Raw genomic sequence first — 21,281 nt, forward strand, 5'->3', positions numbered from 1 at the left:
AGGGGAAGGAAACAGTGAGCGATCCTTTCACCGCCTGAAGACTGACAGTCTGGCAGCCTCCAAAACAGAAAAGCCTTTGTTCCATCAGGGCCACAGTGCCCACAGCTGTCAGGTCCAGCTTGTCCATACTGGCCAGCTCATAATATCAGGAAGATCGACTGTATCCAAGTCATCAGGGACAAGCTGAACAGATCCATCAAAGCGGGGTGCGGGAGCCAAGCCAACAGGTCAGGCTATGTTTCAGGCAGCTGATAGCTGAGATTGGGAGATCCTGGAAATCCATGAGGGTTAAGATACTCTACACGTGTACAAGGCTGTGGAACGAATCTTCAGGGAAAACAGCAGTGCAAGAAAGCTATTAGATGCTACAGAGGAGAGTGGCTGAAAGGTACCACTGCTCTTTGAAGCAGGTGAGCAGTGGTAAGTGTGAACTTTGAAGATCAGTTATAATCTGAGACTGTAACATATCCCACCTCCAACCAGCCTTTCCCGGCTGGTGAGGATGAGCAGTGACTCCTACCAGCAAACCATGTGCGGATGGATGAGAGAGGTTGGTGGGTGAGGAAGTCCTAAACCACACGCTTAACCTTCACATGGAAAAGTCTTGGGCGGTGCCAGGCTGAGCTATCCCCACTGCACTGGGAGAGTGGTGGTGGGCAGGGATACAGGGGCAAAAGGCATAAGAAGCAAACACTGTTTTGATAGTAAGAGGCCCTTAAAGCACAACACGTGCTATGCTCTTGATTTCTAGCAAGAGCAGTTCAGCTGAACACCCATGGAGGTAACAGCCCCCTCAGGGCCGCAGAACCCACCTTCCCCCTGCTTCACAGTGCTGAAGAGCCCAGGAGATGGCTGTTGCTGTAGGTGGTGGCCTGCCGGAGGGGATAAAGACTGCCCAGCTTCCCTGGCCAGCTATTTTCTCAGCTCCTGTGCAGGCAGACCTTGAGCCAGCACCCTAATATAAGAGCTTTGCCCACAGCTTCCCTCAGCCAGCTTCAAACTGCAGCTTGAACGAACAGTCCCCTGCCCTGACTCCAAGCAGCCCTGCTCGTGGGCACGCAACCGGGTCCTGCCCTGTGACACTGCTGGTCACCATTTCAGCTCCTGGCAAAGTCCCCTGCTTGCTCCAGGTGTTTACTGATCCACAGAACACATCTCCTTCCTCCTTTAGCTCCTAGGAACCAGAACAAGCACCTACTAGGGATATTGGCAACTCTTTGCTTACCAGAGCAGCCTCACTCATCTTGCTGCCCCTTTCAGCAACTGTTTGCACCAGCCCCACTGCTCTTAGCCTGTATTCCAGCTGGGGGACTGTGGGAAAAAACAGTCTATGAAATGTTGTCTTGAAAGAATTAAGGTTATTACTGAGACTAGGATCTTTCAGAGACGCTGCAGCAAGCAAGCGGAGGCTGGTTGTTACGTTGGGCAAAGGTTTGCATTGCAGGGGGCCGATCGGCAGGAGCTCCAGCAGTAAGGCAAACCTCGGCTACAACCGCTGGCCCTGAGCGAGCCATTTGTGGTATCTCCTAATAAAATAAAATGAGATAATAATCTAAGTAGAGCAATGGAGGAGATAATATCCCTCCTAAATTTGAAACTCTAGAAATATGGAAGTCAACTGTTTTAGACCCTACGTTGTTCTGTCCTTGTTAGCTGCAAGTGCCAGCAAAACTAATGAAGATGGCAGTGAGAAAGCAGCTTTATTTGTAACAGTAAGTGGTTCTGAATTGCTTGACAATTCTAATAGTTTTCAGCTGACTCAGGCAAAGAGGTGAGCTATGGAAACTACAGAAATGATGAAGTGAGATATGGGAGTGTGAAAAGGAGACAAATGTATTGCAAACCTTCTGAATACAAAAAAACATCCCACTGTCATTTTTGCGAGGGTTTTCGGGTGCCAGCCGGGTGCCCACAGCAGGAAGGAGGGGACTGAGGAGCACTGGAGCACCAGTAGCACTCAGAAATTCCTCCCAGGAGCCATGGACAGGGTCACAAAAACAGTTTGCCTGAAAGCAAAGTTGCTAGCTTTTGGGCTTTGAACCCAGGTACAGAGGCTAATGAGGCAATGGAAAAAGCAGCACACTGCCGCTGAAACAAGCCTCCCGTGAGCAGCAAACCCACCAGGGATTTGTGGTCTATGCCCTCTGCCCTTGCCCACTGCAATAATCCATCTCCTTGCCATTCCCGGGGACATCCTAAAGAGCCCACCCAGCTCCTCATCCTTCGCTGTGATTTCTTTCCCATGGTTTTCTCTCCCCTTTCCCATCTGTTTGGGCCCTTCACTCCCTGATGTGGCCTCTAAGCCAACTTCCCACCTGCCTCCCTGCACTCCATCATCGGTTTTGCCTCTTGGCAGGTCAAAATTCAACATGGGATGTGGCTAATCTGAAGCTACACAGGGCTAACGGGCAACCAGCTGCCAGCAAGCAGAAGAGATGGCCCTCACTTTTCCCTCTGTAGAGGCATTAATAATTTCCTCTTCTCGCCAGCCATGAGTTTCTGCATTGAGCTTATGGAAACTTTTTCTTTTGGAGGCCTCGATCTGCTTGCCTAATATTTTTATATGGCCAAGAAATTGAGATTACCACAAGCAGGCAGAGAAACAGGCAGAGGTACTGCGTGGATGCATTCATCTTAAAGAGCTATGTTAAAAAACTGGAACAGTATGTTTATGTATTCCTGAAAAAGAAATAAAGAAACCTCTAATAAAAGAAAGGGTTTTTATACTAGCTTCAAAAGAAAGACTTCTGGGGAGCTGACAGATAGCAAATAGCTTTATGTGCATCATCAAATGTCTGGCAGATGCCCTTAGAGAAACAAAGTCTGTATTTCTACATGCTCCGTTCACCTTTTGGGAGATACTTCTTCCTCAGCCTGACATTTTGGTTACATTCATTCCCTGAGGCATTTTACAGGAAAACACAGCAACATACTTGATTTTTCAGGAGGTAGTGAACTTTACATAGATGACATTTGGAAACACAAAGAGCTCGCGCCAGGGAGCTCCAACTGCTTTGAAAGAAGCAAAGCTGCTGGACTCAATTATAGGGAAATGTAAATTTGGTGTATCAGAAATACCGAAACAGGGAGAGAAGTTAGCGCTGCTGGATTGTGCTAACCTCAGCTGCAGAGTGTACTGAAAGTTCACAGTAAAACTGCTAAGAATGAAGGATAGAGAAGACTTTTTGCAGTGAAAGCCTGGGTGGGGAAAGCCACCTCCCTCTGGCTGTCCAAAGCTAAAGTCCGAGAGTGTCGCTGGGATAACATCCTAATGAATGTGAAATGTAAATGTTTTAAGAAACCCCGGATGTTTCCAACGTCCCAGTCCCAATGATGAACACAAAGTTAAACAATTTGTCATGCATTTTAGATAATGCCTCAGTTTAACAGGCTGAGGCTTAAGCAGTGTGTGCGGGGGAGGAGCAGGCACCAATATGCTACTCCTCATTAGCGCCCGCAGAGGAGTTGGTGGGAAAGAGAGAGGGTCCAAATAAGATTATGCCACATATGTGAAAATGTGCCAAGTCAGCCTCTACCCTGTGTTTAGCATTGTCAAACCACAGAAGAGTACCAGGGAATTAATCTGTCTCATGCTGACAACAGAAAAGACAAATACGTGCACTGCCAAATGCAGTCATGGGAGAGCTACAGCAACACAAGGAGCTGGGTAAGCCCAAACCCCAAACCTGCCATCGTGAGAGCAGCCCCTGGGAGATGTTTCATGTTGTGAATGCGATGGTGAGTGGCCTTGAATGGGGCGCAGGGGTTACAAATGAAAGGCAGCTCCGTGGTTGGAGGAAGGTGAGCCTGTTCCCGGGGAGATGCACCCTCCAATGTCCAGAGGAGAAGATGGCCAAGTTGGCCAGCTTGGTCCAGAACATGAACCATAACCCAGGCAAGATGCTGGATCATGCAGCTGCCAGCCCTGCACTTTCTTAACTGACCACTTGGCTTTCATCTGCCGCTGACAGGAGAAGCTGGCATGTAAAGCTGCAGCCTGGGAAAGGTTGTGGGCTCCTGGTCAGCATGAAAGGTCAACTAGGCAATCAGACCGAGTCAGCATAGGTTTATGAAAGCAGGTCCTGCTTGAACAGCCTGATCTCCTTCTATGACAAGGTGACCTCATTTTACTGATGAGGGAAAGGCTGTGGATTTTGTTTACCTGGACTTCAGTAAAGCCTTTGACACTGTTTTCCACAGCCTCCTCCCAGGGAAACTGGCTGCTCATAGCTTGGATGGGCATCCTCTTCGCTGGGTAAAAAACTGGCTGGATGGCCGGGCCCAAAGAGTTGTGGTGAATGGATTGAAATCCAGCTGGTGGCTGGTCACGAGTCATGTTCCCCAGGGCTCAGTACTGGGGCCAGTTCTGTTTAACATCTTTATCAATGATCTGGATGAGGGGATAGAGTGCTTCCTCAGTAAGCTGGCAGATGACACCAAGCTGGGTGGGAGCGTTGACCTGCTTGAGGGTAGGAAAGCTCCGCAGAAGGATCTGGACAGACTGGATTGATGGGCCAAGGTCAATAGCATGAGGTTCAAGAAGGCCAAATGCCGGGTCCTGCACTTCAGTCACAACAATCCCACGCAACGCTACAAGCCTGGGGAAGAGTGGCTGGAAAGCTTCCCGGCAGAAAAAGACCTGGGGGGTGTTGGTCAACAGCCGTCTGAACATGAGCCAGCAGCATGCCCAGATGGCCAAGAAGGCCAATGGCATCCTGGCTGGTATCAGGAATAGTGTGGCCAGCGGGAGTAGGGAGGTGATTGTCCCCCGTACTTGGCACTGGTGAGGCTGCACCTCAAGTACTCTGTTCAGTTCTGGGCCCCTCACTACAGGAAGGACACTGAGATGCTGGAGCGTGTCCAGAGAAGGGCAACAAAGCTGGTGAAGGGTCTAGAGAACAAGTCTTATGAGGAGCAACTGAGGGAACTGGGGCTGTTTAGTCTGGAGAAGAGGAAGCTGAGGGGAGACCTTATCACTCTCTGCTACCTGAAAGGAGGTTGTAGTGAGATGGGTGTTGGTCTCTTCTCCCAAGTAACTAGTGGTAGGATGAGAGGCAATGGCTTCAAGTTGCACCAGGAGAGGTTTAGATTGGATATGAAGAAAAGTTTCTTCACTGAATGGGTTATTAAACACTGGTACAGGCTGCCCAGGTAAGTGGTTGAGTCACCATCCCTGAAGGTGTTCCAAAAAAGTGTAGATATGGCATTTAGGGACATGGTTTAGTGATGGAGTTGTCAATGCTAGGTTAACGGCTGGACTCAATGATTGTAAAGGTCTTTTCCAAGCTAAATGATTCTATGATTCTATAATTTGAGCCTAGTGTACTCCAGCAACCACCCAAAGGTGGGCATTGGGTCCCATCAGATGCATTTACCCCATCAGACCTGGGAACAAAAGAGAAGGCATAACACAGTGCCATGGGTTTACAGAAACTGGGACCGGAGGATAGATTCTCAAATATAAAGTCAAGATACGACAAGTCTGTGTAAAGTGTCAGTTTCTCACTCGCACACATGGTCTGTCTCATTTCTGAGTACATCTTGAAATATATTCTCCTCCCGGGAAAAATCTTGCCTTCTTTCTTCTTCCCAGACAGAGAGTGCATACAGGTTTGTGAACCTTAGTACATCGTTTACAGCTGCCGTAAATCTGGAACAGTGTACACTATCAGATGTACAGGTCTCATTTATAAAGCAGGATTTATGATTTCACCCCTTAGATCTGCAGATGGGTTTTATTGTGATTTATGTCTGTGTCATGAAGGACCATATATAAGAATTACCTGATGTTATCGAGGGACCTATTCTTTTTGGCCCTTATCTTTCTTCTGGAAGCAGAGACTACTTAATCACTGTTAGCTATATACTGAGCACAGTGTCCTCTGTGATTTACCCATATCCCGGTTTTCCGTATTATTAGCTTGTGATGTTAGGACTAACCCAATGAAATACTCAAAGCACACGCTGAATTGTAACTATATATACAATTTATAAATGGCTCTTTGGTGACTGTGTTGGTAAATATAATTACAATCTTTCTAAAGGAGACATTACATCAACATTAACTGAACGCCAACATCAAACTGAGGTATGAAAAAGGCTCTTTGGGTCCTATGAGTAAAATATTTAGGTTTCCACTACTATTGGTAGACGATACATATCAATAGCGTAAATTGTAGGGAAAAACTTCCATTCCTGACAAAGGTGGAGACCAGATTTCTGAAAGCATTCAGCCATCTAACCACCACCGATTTAAAAAGGCATTGAAACACTACAGAGGATCTTGCCTGGAGAAGCAGACGGACACCTGGTAGAGTTGCACAATACCCCACGAATTAGGCTCCCATGGTTTCCACTAGACCTGGGTACCTAAGAGCTTGTCAGAATGCCACTTTGGTTTCCCCCCATCTCTTCCAGTACTGATGTGCCCTCAGAAAGCAGGCTGATAACCTGTTCTTCCTTGGAAGCTAGTAAGTTATAGGCTCCTGGAGATATTTTGGTGTCTTGCAGGAATTGTCTCTGATGGCTTGGCCTAACTGCGTAAAAAAAGATAACCTGCGCCCCTGAGGTGGGTTTGAAACATCTGCAGCAATGGCTAGGAGATGCTGCAGTGTTTCAATAGATCTGTTTACTCTCAAATATACTAACAGCCAGGTGAAGGCCCAAAACAAGAAGTTCCAGCTTTGTGTCCTATCGTGCAAGTGCTCCTTGGCCCTGTAAGTTGGACAGTCCTTTTCTCTGCTTTTGGTCCAGGAGAGACGGGGAATTTCTCCACTCAAAAAACTCGTGTAAGCCTGAGGTGGGACACTGTCTTGATGAGAGAGGTCTTTGAATCTGCTTCAGCCAAGGGGCAAATGAACCCCTGGCTTCCAGCTTCTTGCTGACCCCAGCACTAGAAAACTACAAAACGTGGCATGGCCGCTGCCCTTCCAGCAGCTGTGACTGCGTGTCATAAGAGAAGGGCCCAGGGGTGTTTGTGGCTCCAGCTCTACAAACAGGTATCAACAGTGATGGGGCTTGAGCCCCATCTTGGTCTCAAGCATCACAGACCTACCATAAGGGCAAACCTCATGTCTAATCACATGTTCATTTATATGAGAGAATAGCTATAGCAACAGCCCCCTTCCCCCTTTCATTTCTTCCTCGGCAGTTAGAAACGCTCGCTGGGAAGAGATTGGGGCAGTCAGAGTGCCAAGCCCTCAGCAAGCATCAGGCTGGGAGATGCTACCGCTGAACCTCCTCCCATGTGCCCTCTCATTCCACCTGCTGAGAGCAGCAGCTATCGGCAGTGCTGGACCATTTCAAGGAGGGATTTAAAGTGCTTTCAAGTAGCATTTTCCTCCCTGTGTCCCCCAGGACATTTGTGAAAGCAAGGAGACAGGGACTGCAGGGAGCACTTTCTTACTCTGTGCTCCCTAAAGATTTTTTTTGTCTTGTGGGATAGGAACTTACCAGGCATGCATCGCTGCTCTTGCCTTGCCTGCTGCGGTGGTAACTTCTTCCTCTCTCATGGAGAAAAAAAGCCAGCAGATTTCTGGAAACAAAGTTGGGAATTTAGGTCATCTAAAAGATTGCTCAGAGGGTGTCAGGGCTGGGTGGAATGGTTCATTTGAATGAATTTGGCTCCAGGAAATGACTCTTGCGATTTGAGTCCTGGTTCTTTTCAACATCCACACGAAGGTACGTGACGCACCAGGACTTTGATCTCAATTACTGGCACAGAAGCCGCAGAAGGTGAGACGTCAGGCACCGGGCTTCACTCACTGCGACCCATGTGGGGATGCAAGCTGCTAGCAAGTCCTTTGAGGAGCTCGAGAGCGGCCTAAGCTGCCTGGGTGGGCACAGCCACTTTGTTTTTGAGGTGTTCTTAGTGCGTGCCTGCCAGGCTGAGCTGCTGCAGGAATTTAGGGAAAGGAATGCTAAATTTCTGGATCCCAAATTGCTGTAGATGCATGTGACATGCTGAGCCTGGATGGAGTGGGAGCACTTCTGAGACCCAGAGGTCACAACAACTGTAAACATCTGGGGAACTTTAAACAGGGAGGTGCCTTTGGAGTTTACACATCTGAAAGTCTGTTAAAAGCTGAATAGGGGTTTTTCAGCATCACACTATTAGATTAGGCACCTCCATCCCACTTTAGGTTTAAGTCCTTAACTAGATTTTCTTCACACCACTCAAATTAATGTAAAGAATTTTCTTATTCTATATCCAGCTTCCCAATGACTCTTCCATTTGCTTTCAGGTTGACAGCCTAAAGCACCCCAGTGTAGATCCTTAACTGCTAAGTAATGTATATTTTTCATCCAAGCAAGTAGAAATCTTAAATGAGATGTAGATTCTTACCAAAATTTCAGCTTTCAGCAGTTCTTGCTACATCCATTTAAAAAAGGTGTAGGCAGAAGGGTTCTTTAAAAGTGCAGAAGTTAATTTCTTCTTCAATCTTCTAAATTCAAACAGCAATTTAAGAACTACAAAAATATGACCCATTCCCAGTGCTTTCTATCGCATCTCCCTATTTTCTCTTACACACAGATATTTAATAATAAAATATGTCAGCCCTGGAGGAGCATCTCAGACAACACAAGTGCACAAAAATGAGAGGCTGTGATGCTCAGTGTTTTGTAGCTTTCTAAGTGGGCCTAGAAACATTTACAGCCTTAGCTAATCACATTATATTTGCTTAATTAATGGGAAGAGCCTATGCTCTCAAGCTGACAGGCTTTGATAGATGAGTACAGCTGCCCTGGCTTCCCACAGCATGTGTAAGTGCTTAATGGGAAAAGGGTGGGGGGCAGCAGGGGTGCAAAACAATGAAATAAATGAAATAGGTGAATGGAGCTCCCAGCTGAGCTTACTCTGCACCTGAGGTGGAGAGGTAGCTCCAAGACACCTTTGTGTTCACTGTACCTGAGGCTGTGCAGGGATCTGACCCGTCATCGCTGCCTGGAGGGCACAGCCCGGACTGTCCCTGTGCCCTGGGTCACCAGCCTGTGGGGGTGCTCCCACCCACCCACTCACCATCGCTTTAGGCAGCTGGAGAAAACCTTATTGTAACAAAGAGTTGGCTATAAATGAGAGCTAGAGGATGGGGAGAGCAGCAGTGGTTTCCTAGGCAGGGAAAGAGAAATCCTGCTGTAGACTGCACAGAAAGTCACCTGCATTTTTCAGAGCTTGTCCTGTATTTAATCAGAAGAAACAGCCTCGTCTCTTGAATTATCTGCTCTGTTCCTGTCCAAATGACTTCTCATGCGCTTGCGTTACAGTACACGAGCCTGAAACATGATGTAAGCAGCTGCCAGGCCAACTGCTCTGATGATAATCGAGCCAGTTGTACATACTTTCGTACATCATACCCCGTCTCATCTGCCTCTTACTCACCCTGTTACCAACTGCTGCTTGCCTGTTTTCTCCAGGAAAAGGACTTTATCAGTGTAATTTGCAAGAAACCCCCCTGATCCCATCCAGGGAAGTAACACTCTCCCCCACCTCCCTTCTACCGCTTTCTTCAGGGCTTGAAGTTGCACAGCAGGGCCAATCAGGAATTCAAACCAGGTAGAAAGTGAGTATACAGTAGCAATAAGAGCCAGTGGCATGATTGATGATGCTTATACAAATGGTTCTGGCTTGAAAAGCAGTGTCTGGGTTGATTCCAGAAGCTGTATCTAATTTCAAAAGGATCTTCTGAAAAAAAAAATAAAGAGGGTTAGCAGCACATGCTGCAGACAGTAACTTCCACAGATTATTCCATCCCCAAAATATCAACCAATTACTAAGAGCAAAGCGTGAGAGAACTAACAAGAGCTTTTATTCATACTGATCCTCCTGCACATTTACTGAAATGGGGATGAGACTTTTTTTTCTGTTGGCTTCGCAACAGTCAGAGTTGCACTGGTCTAAGTATGGTTTTAAATTTAGGTTGTGACATGTATTAGGAATAATGGCTTAAAATATGAAAACCTGCATAGCTATTAGCCACAGTAAAACAGCAAACACTGAATTTCCTGCTGATTCAAAGGGATCTGTGTGGTTTTGGGAAAAAAACAAGAGATTTTCTTATATCAGCCTGTGATTTTTACTGACATTTGCTAGCGATGCCCGTCTGCACATCTGTGCATTCATGCACAGCTTCAACACAGTTAAATCAAACCCCCTCCTTCCCTGCCTGTCCTTCCTCATCAATCAATGGCCCCTTAGTACTGTCCTGGCACATCCCCTTCTGCCAGCCACGGCAGGAAGGGAACAGAAATCCGATGGAAAGACGTTGACCCAGATTTACCCTGGAAGCTGCCAAGCCCAGGAGAACGGAAGATGAATGCGGGGCGGGCGGCGAGGAAGCATGCAGACCTGCCAGCTCCAGAGCGACGTGGGCGATGAGCTAGTGGATACCTGGATATCTGCCAGCCTGGGCTGCTGGGCGTCCGGAAAGCCTGGGCAAATGCAGAGGGACGCTGTGTCCCACGAACTGCAAGTCCGACGCATTGGGGTCTGTTCGCCTCATTCTAAACGCGCAGAGGCTATTCTGAGCGATCCAGCTTGGGGTGCTTTAAAACACACTTTTAGACCCAAAGGAGTTGTTAGGTTTGTGTGCGCAGGCTGTAACGGGACTGGGAGAGCCCCGGAGGGTGCAGGGTAAGTGCATGGCATGGAAGGGAGGTTGGGATGGGACGGGGAGCCAGAGCTCTCTGCTAACTCCTGGCACTGAGGCGAGTGTTTGCACAAGCCATCCTGGGGCATTTAAATGAGGTGTCTGGTTTAGGACTGTGGTCTCCAGAGGCCCTTGTGTATTCATTGGAGACAGGCAGGCTTTCCTGCAGGGTGATCTGCAGCAGAGCCTGTATTTCGTGGGAGAGGAGCCCCTCTCGTCCAGCAACTGCAGAGGGAGCCGTGGTAGTTTGGACTCTTCACTTGCACACAAAGCCAAAAGCATGGAGTTAAATGCTGTGACCAGCACGTCTGTGAGAGAGGGAAAAGCCATAGTGCTTACGTGTTTAAACAGGGGTCTGGACAGAGCAGGCTATCCCTGGCCCTAGGCACAAGACCCCTAACACTGATTGGATGATATTCTGCTGGTCCAAGAAGAACCGCTTCCCTCTGGGTCGTACTGGCAGAACCACTGCTCCTGGTCTTATCCCAGCTCTTGCCAGTGGTGTAAAACACAATTTCCTTTTAGCTAGGTGTCTGAAGAATACTGGGATCTGACTGGCCCCTACTGCCATCAGTCTGTTTCCCGGACTGTGTGTGGTACAACCGGTCCATGGCTCAGAGGTGGGTGTATCATCCCTCCGAGTGGTGTTAACCATGGTAAGACATGGGGCAGCCTCCAAGGTCCCCCCTCTCCGAAAGCTTTTGCTCCTTTGGTGACTACTACTTCATTGCCTTTAAAGTGGGGGGTATCCTTAGCGTCACTAGAGCTCTTCAATTAGGTTTAGGGTTTTCAGGGTGCTGGATGTTCTTTTATTTTGTAAATATTGAGTGAGCTGCAGTCAGATGGGTAATCGCTGATGCTTCGTGTAAGGCATTGTCGCATGTGGCAATTCATTAAAAAGCCCCAGGGAACGAGAATGAGGTTTTTATTTTAAAAGCTATAATCTCTAGGACACACACAATGTTCTCTCGCAACCCAGATTTGTCACAGCTGGCTGCTATAAAGTGCCATTCTCTGTTGTAAGCCATCTTCAATGCATTGTCATTATAAGTGACAACAGATCTTTTTTTTCAAGTGACACTCGAGGAGGATTGGAGGATGACAACACATGACTGAGTAAAATTATAGTTAGGGAAACATAGGAAGAGCCGACTCTTCCCAGAGAGCTTGTGGCTGTCAGGCAGGGTTTTCTTTTTTGTGTCTGAAATGGGATTAAGCCTAAAGGCTCATGGATTTACTGCCATTTGTGCTTTGGTCCTTTATAAAAACAAGTAAACCAGTGTCTATTTTGAATACACTGGATTAAGATCTGACCTCATATTTTGCAGGGTTTGGGCATTGAAGCAAGTCCCTGGCAGAGCCCGGTGTGCCTGAGGGGGTCCGGGAGGCTGGGGAGACCTGCCCATGCTGCTGCCCTCGGCTTTCCAGCGCGGTTGTGAACGAGACTCTTTGGCTTGCTGGGACCCCCCACCCTGCAGCCTGCGGCACGATGTGCACGCATGGTAGGCACAGGGGGGTCTGCAAATTTGTTTGCAGGGTTTAAACAATCTCTCTACCCCACTCACGTTTCAGGCAAGCAGTGTTAAGCTCTTCTTTGTATAATTACTGCCTCCCCTCCACCTACAAGGTCCCTCCACTCATCCAGCTGACTGAGACTCCTCTTTGTTCAGATGAAGTCCCTGCTCTGCTGCCACCTTACAGGCATGGCCCTGAGCAGCAGGACTACATTCAGAAGGCTTCAGCAAAGAAAAAACATTAGATGCCAGTAAGTGTTAAACAGATGGAGAGTCAGTGGCAAAAAGTACAGCAGAGAATTCTCCAGAAAGGTGATGCAATGAAGAAAGGCTCTTATACCAGCTATGGTGGATAATATGGAAGGAAGATTGAAAGGCAGTGCTGGAGGAGCTGAGGCAATGGACAATGAAGCGCAGAAAATGAGACGGAGAATAGGAAAGGAAAAATTATCTCGGTGCTGATTTTTGGAGAGCTGCTTTACTCCTGTAAGCTGCAAAGTACAGATGCTCTGCTTGAAGGTATCCTGCACCAGAGACACAAAGCAATTTTCTCTGTAATGCATGCATTTGGTGAGGACTCTGGATTATGTTGTAATGGCCTAATATAAGTCTCTTAACCATAACTGAGTGTACATTTAACTGCAATGGTTTTATGGGGGTAGCGGGTCAGATGGACTACAGCCCCTCTGCAAACCAAGCCGCTTATTGTGCTCCGCAGATATTACTTGTGCCAGGACTTAGAGATTAAACTCATCTCTGTTCAGTGTTGTATGGCAAAAATGCAGCAAGTACTTGTTAATAGGCTGCATGTCACTGTCATTTTTACGTGGTCCTGTATTGCTACCCCAGAGAAGACAGGCTCCTCGACTCAGTAGGGCACTGTGCAAAGCGAACAGAAAGGCAATTCTCCAAGCACAAGAACTAGCAAGGCTCAGAGTACGGGTAAATAAAAATGAACTTCTATTTGAAAAAACCCATACGCATAAGTGACAAGTGATCAATTCACCTGCATAAGCGTCTTTCTGCCTTTTAGAAAGATGTTACCAGATGAAGACAGAAATAAATGATGTAGGAGAACTGAATGTTTTTAGGGAGAGGTCATTTCTTAATTGAAATTGTCCAGTAAGAAGGATGGCTGTGAATTAAGGCATAATTGCAGAGCCACATGACTTTTGTATGAATAAAGAAGCTGTTCACAGCTTTTCTGTCAAAATGATTACTGAATTGAGAATTATTGGTGAAGCTGGCATTTTTTTGTGGAGTGTATCTCCGTTCACAGAAGCACTTTCTGTTTCTGTTGCTAGAAGCCTAACTGATGCAGGGTCTCAGCCACTGCTTCCCTTCATGGTGTCTAACTGAATAATATCTGGTTTACATTTTGGCTTTCTTGACGAAAAGTCAACATTTTTTCTGCGTTTCTCTCCGTTGCCCTCCCCTGTCCTCTGCCTAAGCAGGGAAAAGCAGAGAAATAAAGCAGCTACAGAATACAGCCTCCCAGTGCCTCTGAATGGACAATCTGCTTTAGCCGTGACTGAGGGCTCCTTTGAAACCAACAATAAAAGCATCTTTTCTGTCGAGGAGCACAAGGCTCACAGGGGCGAGAGACTTTAATGACACCATTATCTTTCAGGCAATTAGGACTCGCTGGCGCAGTCCAGCATTGGCGCAGGCACTGTTTTGATTGCTCTGCAATGGCTTAGTGAAACATAGACTGCTGAGACTTAGGAACATCATAAATCGCTTTTAATCTCAAACCACCATGGATAAAAATGTACTAACACAGGCATAATTGGAATTCACAGGCGTATTTTCTCTTTTAAAAACATATGCCTGGGAACAGAGGTCTCTTCTCCTCCCATCCTCTCCCCACGTACATGAGCTATGTAACAGTTACTCTGCCTTCTCTCCTAAAGCGCTTGCAAAAATGGGTTTGAGCCTGCCAGCTGTGTGTTGTGCGTTGTGGATTATATTTTAATGACATACCCTGAGCCTCTTACGCTCAAGCGAATGTGCATTTAACTGTCTGTGTGTTAGTGCCGGTTTGTAAGGTAGAGGGTCAGCCAGCTTATCCCCCGGCTTCTCTGCGAGGGCACTGCCCAAGAATTTTAATGGAGCTTTCAAAAGCCTCCCGTTATGCAAGGTGCCCTTAATGGAGACTTCTCTTCCCTCTGAAAGTTCCTTCTTGTTGCCAGACACAATGAAACGTGAGCCATAATATCTGCAGAGAGCGCCTGGATTTTTTCGTGTCGCAGTGTGCAGCTGGGATGCAAAGCACGGCCCCCTCAGCTCTCCTGCCACAACCGGGAGGATTCATTTCATTAGTTTGGAAAGCTAGTTCAGAGGGAAGGGAGGTTATGTAGGTCACCGATTCATCCCTGCTGCCTTGCAAAAAGAATTCATTATGGAATTTCACTTTAATTAACGCGATGCACTGGCCCTTAATAGTATTTCATCAGGACATCTGGTAAAAGCACATTAGCTCCAGTTTAATGTTAAGACATAATTGAACAGAACTCCTCTTGGAGCTTGGCTTTTGCAATATGTTTCACTTCTGCTTCTCTTGCAAGCTGATGATTAAAGGAACTGCGGGACTCCCTCACCAGAAGGTGATGCAGCCTGATCCACAGCCTGTTCGACTTAACAGAAAGGCTCCGGTTAACCTTCACAGGCTCCGAGGATCAAACCCAACATCCATCCTATATTTACATACCAGGCACTACTGGTACTGCCGCTGATCTATAATCCTGAATATAAAGTAACAACTCTGCTGTTTTGTTCCAGTTGTTTTTGAAAGGCCATCGTCAAATGGTCTTTACAAACCTTTTTCTTTTGGTTTATTTTAGAGCATTTTCCTGTTCTAATTTTATCTCTGCATAATTGTGTGTTTAATACTTACTTGATTATCTACTCAAATTAATATCAGCACAGCCGCTTTCCAAACAGCCGTATTAAATATTCACATCCAAATGGGATTTTTTCAACCCTTTGTTTTACAATGATCTCCAGTGAACTCTCAAAAGATTTTAGTTACTCAGTAAGTACTAGGTCATGATTATTTAAGTCTAACTAACAGGCTAAAGAGTCTTTGGAAGATTAATGTGTTTAGAAAAACTTTGTGAACTGTTTGAAATATTCTGTTTGATTTGAAGCTGCCGCCCCATTTCTCCTTTTCTTTTTTTGGGTGTTTGAATAGCCAATATCAGTAATAATAAAAACCATCCGCCAGTAATGCAAGCACAGATTGCATATCTTCCCTTTTACATTCTCCCCCTTCAGCAATTTTTTCACCGTTGTTTTTGGCGCAGTTTTACTCCCAACCTTTGCTGAGAAGGGACATAAAGGACTAAGGTGTTAGAGAAGCTTTTTCTGCTGTTTAGTTATTCCTTGGGTTATTTTCTGCACCAGTAGGGAAGAAAAGGGTACAGGATGGATCTGGAAAAGCATAGTATGACCTCACCGAGACCCCCAGCGGGTTCCCAGTGGTGCCCAACGCCTGGCAGCAGTACCTCCCCTGCACACACGGCAAGGGGTCCTGAGGCTGTCTTTACCTCCCCGATCATGGCCGACGCCGTACGCTTGCTGCGTCCAAAGGACCACGCCCCACCCACCCTGTCGGCATTTGCTGCTGGACGTTGTTGCAAGGGGCAGGTGGGACCGATGGAGAGCGTGGGGACAAGGCCAGTGCAGACGGCAGGTAGGGCCACCTCTCCTCTCAGATGCTCTCCTGGAGTCCATCTTCACTATGAAACTCCTGATCCTGATACCGCATGAAAACACAGACAAAGTGTTCATGTCCTCATCTGGTCAGCGCAGGGGATTCATTACTGGGAAACAGCCAGACTGCCCCAAAGCAATGCTAAGACTTTCTTAGCAATAGCTGCTGGTAATGAATTTGACTCTGTCCTTGAAGCTGCTCTGTGCAGTAGACAAACCCAAGCCCATACCATCAAATCCAAGGCACCAGCCCCTCTCCAGGGAGAGCATCAGCTCTGCCTCACCTTTACAGAGGCTGTGGTAAAAGGCTGTTGCAGAGAAGAGGCAGCTGGGCAGTAAGAGATGCTGTGCCGTAGCCAAACTGGTTCTCCAGTGATATTTCAATGCTACAAGTCCCATACTGGTCACAGTAAGAGGAAACCCAGCCAAGACCATTGCTAGGGCTGAATAAGCCTACAGTTTGGCATTAGTTGGCCGTAAAGTATAGGAAACATATAGGCAGCCTTCCTCGCTGTAGGTCAGGATGATGCTAACTCTGGCCCAAGGTGCAGAAGTAGTTTATTCAGCACAGGCATCAGTAACATTATTTATATGGCCAGTTCTAAAAGTCCTCTGGATGCTGAGAGAAACAACCACACTGGCATTAGATAGCGTCATTTGTTTGTCGTTCCCTTAGGACAACATTGCCAAAGGACCTGTCATTTTAAGAACAAGCATTAGACTCTGCCCCTTGGAAGCTTGAAACAGCAACCCAGCTGTGGGCTCACACAACTTGTGCTTGGTGCTCATGGATTTGTTCTCCCAGGGCAGCCCATGGCTGATAAAGTCACTGCCATTGGGGACTCCATGGGACAAGGAGGATTCAAGCTTTTATTTTGCAAGAAAAAAAAAGCAGTCATGTAAGTCAGTCCAAAGGCATTTTACAAAGAGTAAATTTCTTTTTTTCCTAAATGAAGCAGAACTTGTGACCTTTTCCATTTTTGTTTTATCTCCATGATGCGATAAGCTGAATCCCAAATTAGGAAGGAGACGGATTGTTTAAGAGAAAAAATGAATTGAAAATACTGGGAAATACGCTGCTTCTGGAAGCAGCCTGTAGCTAGTAGGTATTTACAGTTTGTATCAAGGACTGAGCCTCTCAAGACAGCTGGCCTTAGACCTCTTCTTTCAGCATTTAATATTTATCTTCAGTGAAGTCTACGATAATTATAGTTTCTCAGCTTGAAGGAAATTGAGCACAAGTCCCAGCAGCGCTAGATGTTCAGGCATCTCACTGACTTCAGCTCTTTCTTTCTCTACTCTTCAGATCTTTGTGCTCTCATTTCTGCAGCCTACAGAGCAAGATCTGCTGCCTCTGAGTGTCCTGACTGCAAAGTGGCTGGATTGATTCATAAATGCTTCAAGATCCTGAAATGAAAAATCATTAGTGCCACTCATCTATTCTTCTGGCAGCAGGTATCGTGTGAATTTTCCCAGAATAGTTGTTACGTGGTAGAGTAAAACTACAGAAAATGTAGCAGAGTGCCATCTCTGAGTTTAAGTGTTTCATGCTGGTGGTGTGACTCCTCTTCCCCATGGAACACCTTCAGCCAAAGGCTGCCCAAACACCCCTCCACCAGCAAGGTACCCCTTCTGACCAAAAGGTGCTGAAGAAAACAAAGAGTCTCCACCAAGCTGAGCAAAAAAAACGTGGGAATGAAACTCTGTGACCAGCTCTGTGGGAAAGCCAGAAACTGGCTTAAGCTTTTGTGAAGCTTTGGAGCCAGGGATGAGGGCAAGGCAAGGCAGGAAGCTCCCGGGGAGGGCGGGCAGCACCCTGTCCCCAGCTCACACCATTGTGCTTTGTTCGACCCCCACAATTGTGCAAGCGAAGCCCGGCGCATCAGCCTTCACTTCGAATTTCCTGCTTTTTGTCGGCTCGCATGCCGGGGACTGTTGTTTGAAGCACGGCTCTTGTTACGGAGGTTGCAGAAAAGAAACCCCTGCGCCACAAGTATGTGCCCAGGCCATTCAGCAGGTTCCCAGCACCAGGGCTCCTGCTTGAAGGGGACGTGGGCTATTGAGATGCAAAGAGGCATGCCAGATACCCGACTGGGTGTTGGGCTGGTTGGGCATGACAGCAGCAGTCCAGAGGAGCTGCTGTCACAGAAGCTCCATGATAACCACCTCTGCGTGTGGCAGCCCGAGGACCAGCTCGTGACTTGTTCAGCTGGGCTGACTTCTCAGCAGAGATTGTCATAATCACGGACCGTACAACGTCTCTTACCCAGATTTGCAGAGGATTAGGCTTTATAGAACAGGCTCCCAATTCACAAAGCTCTTTCCTCCTCCTCTTGCTCCTGCTCTCTTATTGAGCAAATCCAGGATTTTGTCTGAGTCCCCTCTCTTTAGCTGCTGGGCCTGACCACATGCCCAGTCTGAGCTCTCAGACTGCGTTGCGTGCGCTGGTCTGCATGAGAGAGACCTGGGAAGAAGGATGGAAACCAGAGAAGTTGTAATGCTTGTGGCAAGCCAGACTGCTGTGCTGGGCTTGGCACAATGTTGCTGGTCCCCCAGGATTTGGCAAAGGGACCCCTCCCTTCAAAAGAAATAAAAAAGCTGTCCCAAAACTGCCAGAAGGACTAGGGGATTCTGCTCGTCTCTACTCCATACCAGCACTGCTGGACATCCCCATTGCTGTGGGGAACACTAACCCCGGTGCTCGCTGACCTGGCAGGTCTCTCGTGTTGAGCGTGAGCCTTCCTTTCCCGGCCCCCTCCCTTCGCCTGCACGGTCCTCCTGCCTCAGGAAGTCTAGGCCTGCCTGACCCACTGGCCACTTACTGGTGACCTCCTGGAGCTGGAGGTGTTCACCACAGTGGTGGGAACAGAACCCCAAACCAGAGCATAACTCCATGATGCTACTCCTCCTCCTCTCTCACCGTCGTGGGATCCAGCACACACAGAGCATCTCCCTGCTCTGTTCTGCTGTGAGCAAGTCCCATGCCATCCCAGAAACTGTGTCTGTGAGATCATCTATAAAATACTTATTCCCCTCACATGCGGGAGAAAAAGAAGCAAAAAGCCTGCATAACATCAATGGAATCCCTGATAGCCAATACTGAATTATTTACAGCCTAATTGTGCAAGTGATACTCATGAGATCACTTAGGCTGCAAGATGCAATTAATACATTTTTGCAAAACTGGTGACTTCTGCTTCAGCCTTTGTTTTGATGCATCCGTGAATCCCTAAAAAACAGGTGAGGTCATTTTGGAGGAGAAGAGCTAGAATATCAGCACACGCTTGAAATATCCACAGACTTTTCTCAGAGTGCTGCTGTGAAATAGGAAAGGGCTCTCAAACCACCAACTAGCTGCCTGAAGATAAGGATCTGGAGCCATTTCAGATGCTCAGATGAATCTCATCTGGCTGCTAGCTGTTGCTCCAGAAGGGCACTGATCTCCCCTAGCTCCTGTGTTACAACTGAAAGTCTCAGGCAAATGCCCTGGATACCGAGGCATCTCAGATGGCATTAAAGACAGACATGGAAGACACAGAACTGACTCCATGTGACCGCTGGCCTCAGCAGACCTCCCAGCACAGGGAGCAGTGACCAAGAACTGCAACACTCCCTGCGCCGCAGCACTCTTCATCTCCTTTTTACTGTAACGCTTGCTGCGCAGCTGTAACGCAGGACTTCATACAGGCACGAAAGGTCCTCCTTTCTCCCGACCTACAGCAGGTAGAGCAGATTGGCCACTGCACCCTAACTCACAGAACTTGGATTTCCAGACACAGAGCTTTTCTGTCCAGTCCCAGGTACACAGGTTGATGTGGCACTTGCCACAGGGGCTTGGATATTACTCTAATGCCAGACTTCTCTCAAGCCCTCTATCTCTCCCTCATTAGTAAATACATATCTGAACCCTGACATCTGGAGTAGTCCACAAGTTGTGTCTCTTAAAACACTCTTATATTCTGCATTCCTTGTTACGTTCTACCCTTAGCAGAGCTTGGGGGGGATTGCCTCCTTCCCAAGCACTTCAGCAGCATTTAGTGACCACCCCTTGAAACCACTGGAGCCAAACAAGGCTCTGGGCCCTGGGTTTTGGCCTTAGGAAGGTAACAAGCCAAAAAAAAAAGGAAAAGTCTGAGCCAGTATTACAATGCTGTCCTCTCTGTTCCTAATAATGCTCATTTCCTCTCCAGACTAGACACATTGTGTATGTCTAAAACCCTCAGCCCATCCCAATTTACAAATTCGAGTACAGCTGTGGGTTTAAACAGCCAGCCAAAATTAATTATGACTGATTAAGGAACAGAGCAACATACTGCAGTGGCCTCTTGTTAAACTGAAACATCTGATGCAAACCAAGCAATCTCAGCCCCTCCTTAAGCTCCTGCTTGTCTTGTTCACCATCTCTGGTGTTTTTCTGCTGAGCATCATCACCTGAAGATGGTTTACTCAGAGGTACCCAGACTGTTATGGAGCAGTTTTGCTAGCCATAGCCCTGGCCTTGGCTGAGACAGCCAACAAAGCAGGTTTGCAGGTAGCCCACCCCCTGCAGGCCTGAACAGTTGGGGGATTTTTTGGTTGTTTTTTATTGTTTTCAGGCTTTTCTTCCATTTAGAGTTGGCAGGCAGAAAGGGATAATTAAATACTCTGCTCATGCCAGGGGAAAATATTTATTTTAGCCAGGTACTTTTCCTTCTCTTCCTTCCCATCTCCCAATTTTCCTTAAAGAAGAGAGAAAGGTAGACAGAGAGAGAGATAACTTTGCTTGTACAATAAATGCCCTATGTCTCAATAGCCAGTCAGAAAACAAGCTAGTGCCGTTACTCCCGCTTTATAGGCAGAAGGACCTGAGGGAGGAGAGCGCAATGTGATTTACCTGAAGGCAGCGGTACAGCTGGGATGAGATCCCAGGCTGGGGAGGTGAACTACGCCTTTAAAAAGCCCAAACTCATGTAGCTTAAGAATTTTTTTTGTTGTTTTACAAGTATTATTCAGTGTCTAAACTGAAAAAGGGAGGCCATTTTGTTATCAAATACAAGTGAATCTGCAATGATTTACTCCTCTTCTCTTTTCATTTTGTGTCTATTGAAAACAAGGTAAGGCTGTGGCCAGCTTTCCTTTCTAAATTCCCGTTTAGCAGAAGAGGAACCAGATTGCTCCGATTTACCCAGGGGCTGAAGATGATGTTCAGTCACTCGGACCATCAGCTTTTTGGAAAATGAGCCCCAGGCGCACCCTTACAGGATCCAGCTCCAGACTGTCCATGACCACAGCCAGGGTCCCTTTCCATCGGAAGCTCCATAGAAAAAAGTCAGCCACCCACCAGCACGGCTGGCGCTTTCTGCAGAGCAAGTACCAGCAATTGGTGTCTCACGAGCCAGGTCTGTAGGTGCTGCGTATAGGAGGGAAG

At 47.2% G+C, this 21,281-nt stretch overlaps 2 protein-coding genes across 2 annotated transcripts in view; both read right to left on the reverse strand.

The window, feature by feature from the left end:
- The window catches only part of TMEM177 (transmembrane protein 177), a 49,584-nt gene that overhangs the window by 26,892 nt on the left and 1,411 nt on the right, over window positions 1-21,281 (reverse strand). The window lies entirely within an intron of this gene.
- The window catches only part of MRAS (muscle RAS oncogene homolog), a 48,205-nt gene continuing 43,339 nt past the window's right edge, over window positions 16,416-21,281 (reverse strand). Inside the window, exon 7 of the transcript XR_012765039.1 lies at window positions 16,416-18,338. The gene's annotated coding sequence lies outside the window, so the exon portion shown is untranslated. The remainder of the gene's footprint in view (window positions 18,339-21,281) is intronic.

The sequence above is a fragment of the Opisthocomus hoazin genome, chromosome 9, assembly GCF_030867145.1.
Source record: "Opisthocomus hoazin isolate bOpiHoa1 chromosome 9, bOpiHoa1.hap1, whole genome shotgun sequence".
NCBI classification, from domain to species: Eukaryota; Metazoa; Chordata; class Aves; order Opisthocomiformes; family Opisthocomidae; genus Opisthocomus; species Opisthocomus hoazin.